The sequence below is a fragment of the Triticum urartu genome, chromosome 3A (assembly GCF_056163025.1).
Source record: "Triticum urartu cultivar PI428250 chromosome 3A, HENAU_Tu73, whole genome shotgun sequence".
Lineage (NCBI taxonomy): Eukaryota > Viridiplantae > Streptophyta > Magnoliopsida > Poales > Poaceae > Triticum > Triticum urartu.
Window position 1 is genome coordinate 57,812,461 of NC_141875.1, and position 10,187 is coordinate 57,822,647.

Consider the following 10,187-nt stretch of genomic DNA (forward strand, 5'->3'; position numbering starts at 1 on the left):
CAACTCCATCCGGGATCTAGTCCAGGTGGGAGACATAGAGATTTGCAAGATACATATGGATCTGAATGTTGCAGACCCGTTGACTAAGCCTCTTCCACGAGCAAAACATGATCAGCACCAATGCTCCATGGGTGTTAGAATCATTACTGTGTAATCTAGATTATTGACTCTAGTGCAAGTGGGAGACTGAAGGAAATATGCCCTAGAGGCAATAATAAAAGTTATTATTTATTTCCTTATAATCATGATAAATGTTTATTATTCATGCTAGAATTGTATTAACCGGAAACATAATACATGTGTGAATACATAGACAAACAAAGTGTCACTAGTATGCCTCTACTAGACTAGCTCGTTAATTAAAGATGGTTATGTTTCCTGACCATGAACAATGAGTTGTTATTTGATTAACGAGGTCATATCATTAGTTGAATGATCTGATTGACATGACCCATTCCATTAGCTTAGCACCCGATCGTTTAGTATGTTGCTACTGCTTTCTTCATGACTTATACATGTTCCTATGACTATGAGATTATGCAACTCCCGTTTGCCGGAGGAACACTTTGGGTGCTACCAAACATCACAACGTAACTGGGTGATTATAAAGGAGCATTACAGGTGTCTCCAAAGGTAGATGTTGGGTTGGCGTATTTCGAGATTAGGATTTGTCACTCCGATTGTTGGAGAGGTATCTCTGGGCCCTCTCGGTAATACACATCACATAAGCCTTGCAAGCATTACAACTAATATGGTAGTTGTGAGATGATGTATTACGGAACGAGTAAAGAGACTTGCCGATAACGAGATTGAACTAGGTATTGGATACCGACGATCGAATCTCGGGCAAGTAACATACCGATGACAAAGGGAACAATGTATGTTGTTATGCGGTCTGACCGATAAAAGATCTTCGTAGAATATGTAGGAGCCAATATGGGCATCCAGGTCCCGCTATTGGTTATTGACCGGAGACATGTCTCGGTCATGTCTACATTGTTCTCGAACCCGTAGGGTCCACACGCTTAAGGTTACGATGACAGTTATATTATGAGTTTATACATTTTGATGTACCGAAGGTTGTTCGGAGTCCCGGATGTGATCATGGACATGACGAGGAGTCTCGAAATGGTCGAGACGTAAAGATTGATATATTGGAAGCCTATGTTTGGATATCGGAAGTGTTCCGGGTGAAATTGAGATTTTACCGGAATACCGGGAGGGTTACCGAAACCCCCCGGGAGCTATATGGGCCATAGTGGGCCTTGGTGGAAAAGAGAAGGGGCTGCCCTAGATGGGCTGTGCGCCTCCCCCTTCCCCTAGTCCTATTAGGACTAGGAGAGGTGGCCGGCCCCCTCCTCCTCTTTTCCCCCTCCGCGAATCCTATTCCGACTAGGATTGGGGGGGGGGGAATCCTACTCCTAGAGGGAGTAGGACTCTCCTGCGCCCTCCTCCTTGGCCGGCCAGCCTCCCCCCTCTACTCCTTTATATACGGAGGCAGGGGACACCTCTAAAGACACAAGTTGATCCACGTGATCTATTCCTTAGCCGTGTGTGGTGCCCCCTGCCACCATATTCGTCGATAATACTGTAGCGGAGTTTAGGCGAAGCCCTGCTGCCGTAGTACATCAAGATCGTCACCACGCCGTCGTGCTGACGGAACTCTTCCCCGACACTTTGCTGGATCGGAGTCCGGGGATCGTCATCGAGCTGAACGTGTGCTCGAACTCGGAGGTGCCGTAGTTTCGGTGCTTGATCGGTTGGATCGTGAAGACGTACGACTACTTCCTCTACGTCGTGTCATCGCTTCCGCAGTCGGTCTGCATTGGGTACGTAGACAACACTCTCCCCTCTCGTTGATATGCATCACATGATCTTGTGTGTGCGTAGGAAATATTTTGAAATTACTACGAAACCCATCACCATCCAATTCAAATCTTTCCTCACTTGTTGCAAGAGCTCCGCATAGCTAGGACTACTATCAAACACCATATCAAGCTCATCCGGATCCGGTTCAATATTGCCTTTCAAGAAGGCGTCTTTGTCCCCATGATGAACAAACACACATGTTCTTCCCATCCCTATAAGCATTCAAACAACACAACGTAACATTGCTTCCATGAGTACTAATTTAAGGATTAACACGGAATACAAACCCTAATATATATATCAAACAACAACCCTAACCCTAACCCTAACCATAACCCTAACCCTAACAATAACCCTAACCCTAACCATAACCCTAGCACCAACATAAGAACACCCATAAGAATAACCCTAACATACTAACAAAGCTTAATCATAGGAAATTGGCAAACAAAGATCTCACATCTCCATGCAAATCTCTAGATCCAAACAAAACTAGGGTTTCCCGAAACTAGCATTACTTGGATCAAAACAAGGGGATCGGAGAAGATTACCTTGAGGGAGGGTATGACTTCGAAATCCATGGACAAATTCTTCAAATTTGCAAGATTTCGGAGAGGATTTGAGAGGGGAGAGAGTGGGAGAGGGGGCAAAGCTCGGGTTGGGGTGTGTGGGGTGGGGGGAGTGGGGGAGGGGGGCCAAGCCGCTGGATAAGTCACAGTGCAGCGCCTACGGGCCGGGCGCTGCACATTACATGTGTGGCGCCTAGCTCGGAGGCGCTGCACTACTGGGTGCGGGCCCAAGGGCTGCCATGGTGGACAGGCGTGCAACGCCCCAGAGCTGGGCATTGCACCATAGGGTGTGGCGCCTGCGTGGCGGGCGCTACACAAAAGGGTCAGTGCTGTGAAATAGTTTCACGGGCTGTACACAAAAGGGTCAGTACACAAAAGGGTCAGTTCATTCCGTGAATTGATTTCGTGCCAAGGTCAAAATTGTCAAATTTGCCTCAAACCTCAGGAGTCGATCGATCTGTCCGTCTGCTGGTGGCTACCTAAGCTAGATTTCTCTAGGGTTGTCGTTTCGTTCTTTATGGCAGCCGCTGAGGTTTCAGGGCAGGATGCACGTGTGGGTGCTCAGATCCGCGGTTGCTCGGGCTTCGGACATGGCAGTGGCAGCCTGGCAGGCGTGCGTACTGTAGTAACGTAGAGCGAGTGATTTTATGGCGGATCCCGACGGTCTCCTGCTCGCCGCACAGTCGTCGCTGCTTTCGCCGTGATAGACGGCACAACCAGGATTTTTTTAAAACTATGATGATTTTTATAGTAAATTTGGAAACTATACCCCCTAATCCACACTGTGGTTGCTAAACAGCTCTGGTTGGGTATCTCTAATGTTTTCTCTTGTGAATTAGGCACTACCTACTTGTCAGTTGCTAGATATTGGCCAACACATCAGAAATTTTTAGTCTTGAATTCAGTATGTGCCTGTGTAATGTGGTGCATTTGGAAGTACAGAAACTCCATTATATTCAATAATGTAATGTGGTCTGATCTTAAACAAATTTGGTGGCAGATTCATCTAACTCTCAAGAAGTGGATGATCCTTTTCAAGGACTCACTTCCCCTTCCCTGCTGACTATGGGATGACTGATGGCATGGATACTGAGGGTGTCCTGAGCCTAGGTACACTCACAAAAATGTCATTGGGAATGAAAGGAGAGGGCTCTGGTAAGATGTCACAAGGGCCCTGCTCGCCTCCTAGGAGCCCTGGGAGGAACTTCAAGACCATGGCTACACTCAGCCCCACCACTCCGCTGGAGCTGCCGCTGTCTCCGGTCCAAGCAATCAAGAGAATCAAGAGTGGAGAATACCACAAGGCACTGGAGATGGAGGCGCTGATGAGCAACAATGAGATGATACTGGGGGTTTAGCCTGGTCTTTGCACATGGCTGATTGTAATAGACTAGCCATGAACTCGCACTTTCTTAGATTAAGTGAGAAAAGTTGGTATGTAATAATCTGCACTTTGGGGCTGTTGGCTCGTCAGTTTCTAGTTCCTTAGCCTGGTAGAACTTTGGAGTCGTCTAACAGATTCTGCTCTGGTTTCGTTTTGAATGAAAAATGGAACCGGGGGGAGGGGGCGTTTTTGCCCTCCTGACAGTCTAAACTATACACCCTAATGCATAAAAATCGAAACTATGACCCCATCGGCCTTCTTTGATCGAAAAGGGACTTTTCGGCCTACCGTTGGCTGAAGTGGGCTCTTCAGCCTCCCGTTGCCGAAGATGGTATCTTCGGCTTCCCGTTCGCCGAAGAGTGTTAGGGGCACAAAACGCAATTAAGATCATCTTAAATGAAAAAACTATCTACATGAAAAATCTTCGTCTCGTCGAAACGGATGATTTTGATATAAAAATCGTCTTAATCCGAGGTCGTATGCAACCTGTAGAGCCAAAACAAGGTCAGGGGCAGAAGCTGCAGAGTTACTTCGGACAGACCGAATGGATGTCAGAAAATTTGTTACGGGACACCCGGTGCACTCGGTGAGACTGTGTGGAATATAGAAGAGTACACAAGTTTGGTCACGTTCACTCGGTGAGACCGAACCAAACCACTCGGAAGCTTCGAATGGATCTGAAAATTTGCCAAAGATTCCTGTCTGAGTTAAAGCTAGGATTTTTGATCTGAAAAATTGTTCGTCTGCACCGGGAAGAATGCTTGCGTACCGCGCTTCCGGGGTCTCCTTCGACGTGAGCTACGGTGCATCACCCCAACGTCGAGGGTACACGGTGACGTTTTTGTGTGCATCACCCTCGACACCGAGGGTACACCGTGACGGGCCTGAGAGGTGACCATTGCCTCTACTTTGCATGGTGGATGATGCCACCGCCGAAAGTTTTGGTCTCAATTCCTGCCATCGCAACAGAGACATTTCTTCAGTGCCGGCATGTGTCTTCCCGGTCCATACGAACAATGCCCACATTGATTTATGAGGCGGCTAGACTTCTCGTACAATAAAAGGACTAAAAATTATATCCAAAAATCTTTGGCAATTTTTCGGAGCCTCCGTGTGGTTTGGTTCGGTCTCACCGAGTGAATGTGACCAAACTTGTGTACTCTTCTGTATTCCACACGGTCTCATCGAGTGCACCGGGTGTCTCGTGATAAATTTTCTGACATCCATTCGGTCTGTCCGAAGTAACTTTGCAGCTTCTGCCCCTGACCTTGTTTTGGCTCTACAGGTTGTATACGACATCGGATTAAGGCGATTTTTATATCAAAATCAACCGTTTTGACGAGACGAAGATTTTTCATGTTGATAACTTTTTCATTTGAGGCCATCTTAATTTTTCATGTAGCACACCCCCGTCGTGTGTGGTCACCATCGGCAGCTGCAATTCGGGTACAACAATTTTTTGTGATCCTCTAACATGCGCTGCAACTTCTTCTTCTCCAAATCACTCGCGCAGTTTCTCTTTGCATCGGCAATGGCCCGACCTAGGTCATCAACGGGCTCATCCGATGCCTCTTCTTCAGCTTCTTCCCGCATTACCGGCTCAGCTTCTTCCCTCATTGTTGTATCATCGTATTCAAGGAACCCATGGCCAGGATAGCTGTCGTCGTCCTCTTCTTCTTTATTGTCTTCCATCATAACCCCTCTTTCTCCATGCTTGGTCCAAACATTATAGTGGGGCATGAAACCGGACTCAAAAAGGTGGACGTGAATGGTTCTTGACGTAGAGTAATTGTGACCATTCTTACAGCCAGCACATGGACAAGGCATAAAACCATCCGCCCGCTTGTTTTCCTCAGACGCAAGCAGAAAAGTACGCACGCCATTAATGAACTCGGGAGAGCATCGGTCATCGTACATCCATTGCCGGCTCATCTTCAATACACAGCACTGAAAACACCAAATTAATACAATACATAAAGTTCATACATAAAGATCATACAACACTTAAATGCAACAAGCAAATAACTCTCTAGCTAAAGAATTTAAATGCAACAACAAATGCGATTAAGATCGCAACTAAGGTAACAATTGATCCAACAGCATAATGATACCGAGCCTCACTATGAATGGCGTATTTTCTAATCTTTCTAATCTTTAAGCGCATTTTCTCCATCTTAATCTTGTGATCATCGACGACATCGGCAACATGCAACTCCAATTCCATCTTCTCCCCCTCAATTCTTTTCAATTTTTCCTTCAAATCCTCGTTTTCTCTTTCAACTAAATTTAACCTCTCGACAATAGGGTCGGTTGGAATTTCCGGTTCAACTACCTCCTACATACAAATATCTATGTCAACTTGATGGGCATAATTTGTCATAAACACGAAATGCAATGAATAGTTTTAAAAGAGAATATACCACATCTGAATCATAACCCGGACGAGGGCCGACGGGGACGGATATCAAAACCATGGCACTATGTATAACAAACAACGTATGGGTAAGATAATTATATGAGTAACTATATATCCAAATCACACAAACATCAATTTTTTATATAAAACTTCATGAACAAGAGGCTCACCACAAGGTGGTGCCGGCGACGGGACGTTGCGGGCGATCGACGGTGGTTACGACAGACATTTAGAAGGCACTAAGTAAACCACACCTACATATGCAAACTAAGTGTTATTTTTGACCTCAAATTGCATATAAATCAAATACTAGCACATATATATAATTCCTCCCAAATTACTAAACTCAAAAATCAATCACTATATAAAGCATTGCATGAGCTAATCTAGCAATGAGAGATGAAAGGACAAAGTTGCTAACCTTTTTGATCATTTGAATGGATGGGGGCCTTCAAATCTTGACAAATTTTGGGCAAAATGTGTGATGAGCTTGAGAGGAAGAGGGAAAAGAACAGAGAGGAGAGGGGAAAGGGGAAGAACAGAGAGGAGAGGGGAAAGGGGAAGAACAGAGCGAGCTCGGGTGGACGAAGGGTTTATGTAGGACGACCTTTAGTACCGGTTCGTGAAACGACCCGGTACTAAAGATGTTGGAGGGACCCCGGACTGACAACATCCTGCCACCACTCACTTTAGTACCAGTTCGTGGCACGAACCGGTGCTAAAGGTTCACCACGAACCGATACTAATGATGTCCGTCCGCCTAGCCGTTGGAACCAGCACTAATGGACACATTAGTGCCGGCTCAAATTCAAACCGGCACTAATGTGCTTCACATTTGACCCTTTTTCTACTAGTGAGAAGACCCAGAACTACAACTCACATGCCTCCTTTTTGACCTACATCTCAGGAGGAAGAAACGGAACTTGCACCGAACTTGGTGGCGACCACCCGATGCCATCGCTTGAAGCCGCTGCTATTTGGCTAGAAGAATCAACAGTGTTGTGGGGAAGATTGAAGCGCTTCCGAACAACAAACATCGCCAATGATAAGCACCATGATCGACCAAAGCCAGATCTCACACATCTGAGTGGTTTGGTTCGGTCTCACCGAGTGAATGTGACCAAACTTGTGTACTCTTCTGCATTCCACACGGTCTCACCGAGTGCATCGGGTGTCATGATAAATTTTCTGACATCTATTCGATCTGTCCGAAATAACTTTGCAGCTTCTGCCCTTGACCTTCTTTTGGCTCTACATGTTGGATATGACGTCGGATTAAGGCGATTTTTATATCAAAATCAACCGTTTTGATGAGACGAAGATTTTTCATGTTGATAACTTTTTCATTTGAGGCCATCTTAATTATGTTTTGTGCCCCTGACACTTTTCGGCCAACGGGAAAGCCGAAGAGTGCTCTTCGGCCAAAGGGAAGCCGAAGATACTATCTTTGGCCCAGCTAGGCACTCTTCGGCCAACGGGAGGCGGAAGAGCCCACTTCGGCCAACGGTAGGCCAAAAAGTCCCTCTTCGACTAACAGAAGGCCCACGGGGTCATAGTTTTGATTTTTATGCATTAGGGCGTATAGTTTCCGAATTTGCTATAAAAATCATCATAGTTTCAAAAAAAATTCCACAGCCAGTCGGGCTGCGAAGGAAGGAATCTTCCTTTTTTATCCAGGGATGGAGGAAGGAAGCTTCTTCCGTGCATGACCCGTGTGTGCTGCATGAAGGCCCCGAGGGCCGACAATGGTGGCAGCCCATGCTAGCAAGCTAGTAGTACAAACAGGTAGGCAAAAGAGGGATTCAGCTTTTAATTCATAAAGTGATTTAGCATTCATGAACATTGTTTGAAAATAAAAAAAGTTGAATGATGAAAGATTTTAAAAATTGTGAACATTTTTAGATTAATGATTTTTAAAAAAATATGTCATTAACATTTCTCAATTTTACGAACTTTATTTTCAAATTCACAAACCTTTTAAAATTGATCACCATATTTTCATTTTTGTGAACATTGCAGTAAACACAAACATTTTATCCACAATACATATTTCCCAGAAATGTGTTAAATAAAACATTCACAATTGTTTCATTATTTAAACAGATGTTTCTTAACTGACCAACAATTTTTTCTCTGAATCCTATATATCTAAGTAAGTTATCGCACTTAAATGCACGTGCAAGTCATCCACTTTATCAAGTATATGCAACCAATCCACTTTTCACTTCTCATACATGCAAGCCCTCGACATAATTAAGCGCCCATGCAACAATTTTCACTTTCAACCACATGCAAGTTATCCACATCATCAAGCAGGTGCAAGCCTTCCACGTCATTAATTTTATTTTACTTTTTTTAATAAAAAATTGAACTTGGATGTCATAAAGCAATATAGCATGCTTCCACCCTCCATTTACCTGTGGTGCAGCATTATTCTCATATACTTATTTTTAATAATTTCATTTCTATAAATTTCCCAACAACCGACGGGGCACCATCCTTTTTTTAGGAGGCGGGCACCATCCAGTTACATAAAATAATAAACTATTGAACTAATGGGCCATGATAATGTTGACCCAATGTGAGATTCTTTGAGGCGATCTGCCTCTCTACTGACAGGCCAGGTGTGACTAAAAAAGAAAAAAAAATACTGACAGGCCTGGATGCATGCTTCGATAAAAACAAATGCTCGAACAGCTCTGTCCAGTCTAGGCCAACCAAACAACCCTCAAAGCATCGGCCCAGCCCAACGGTTTGCTCCGAAGAATAATCAAACCATCAGAAACGTGGACCCCAAGTTCCCGATCACGACCCGAACCGACGTGCACGAACCCGTGGCCGCCAAGGAAGGGAAGCTCGAAAGCGGGCCGCGCTGTATGTAGTACCATATATAAATAGGCCACCGGCAGCCCCAACCCCGTCGCACAGAAGAGTCGAAGCAATCCAAGGAAACGATCGACGATGCGGCGCGAGGGTGCGCGTGTACGACCGCGCGCTGGTCGACCCGGAGGGCAAACGCCGCGCCGTGCACGTCGTCGACGGCCCGGTGGTGGCAAACGGCGGATTCGTCCGGGCGTCGCGGAAGCCGACCAACCAGTCCAAGTCCGGCGGCCTCCGCGCGCTCGGCAGGGACGCCCTCATGGACGAGGAGGAGGAGCCGCAGCCCCTTCCGCCGGAGAACAAGCGCGTCGGCTACTACTACTCCAAGGCGTGGCAGTCGCCGTTCAAGTATGAGGCCACCTCAGGGCAACGGCTGTCGTGGAAGTACGACGCCGCCGAGCACGAGGAGGTGCACGCTCGCCAGCCGCCACCGGCAGCGCGTTCCGGGGGCAGATCGGCGTGCAAGGGGAGCCGCAAGTTCAAGCACGACGAGATCAAGACGTACTACCTCGATGCGCCGACGTAGTCGACGAGCAGCTCGATTGTCTCTGTGATTTCGATTCATGAGCGCACAAAACCGGGCTGCATTGCGGCTACGGCAGCAAGAGGATCTTTTGTATCTTTGTCGCTTTTATTATGTGTGTATCCAATAAAGGTGTCTTGCTTAAGGGGTATTTGTTTCCAGGGATTTTTTTATGTAGGGATTAGAAAAAGTCCCTTTTAAAGACTTTTTTACCAAGCGGAAGAGATTTTTTAGGGACTAAACTAGACATTTGGGACTTTTTGTAACTTTTCCAACAATGCCTCTCCATGCACCCATTGGCCCGCCACCTCATTGTGTTGTTTAATTGTTATTTTTCTATATACTAGGGGCAACATGGTCATTTAATAACCTCTAGGAAGGGATTAGAGACTTTTTAGTCTCTGAAAACAAACATGGAGGGACTTTTTAGAGACTAGGGACTTTTTAAGTTGGGACTAAAAAAAGTCCTAAGACTAGAGAACCAAACACCATCTTAGTTGCTTTAATAAGTAGACTTAGCTCTTGTTAAAAGCATTGTACTCGGAG

The 10,187-nt window shown here is 45.8% G+C and overlaps 1 pseudogene; it reads left to right on the top strand.

Annotated features, from left to right (window-relative positions):
• The first annotated feature begins 8,901 nt into the window (after positions 1–8,901).
• LOC125537015 (uncharacterized) lies at positions 8,902–9,792 on the top strand (annotated as a pseudogene).
• Positions 9,793–10,187: the final 395 nt, after the last annotated feature.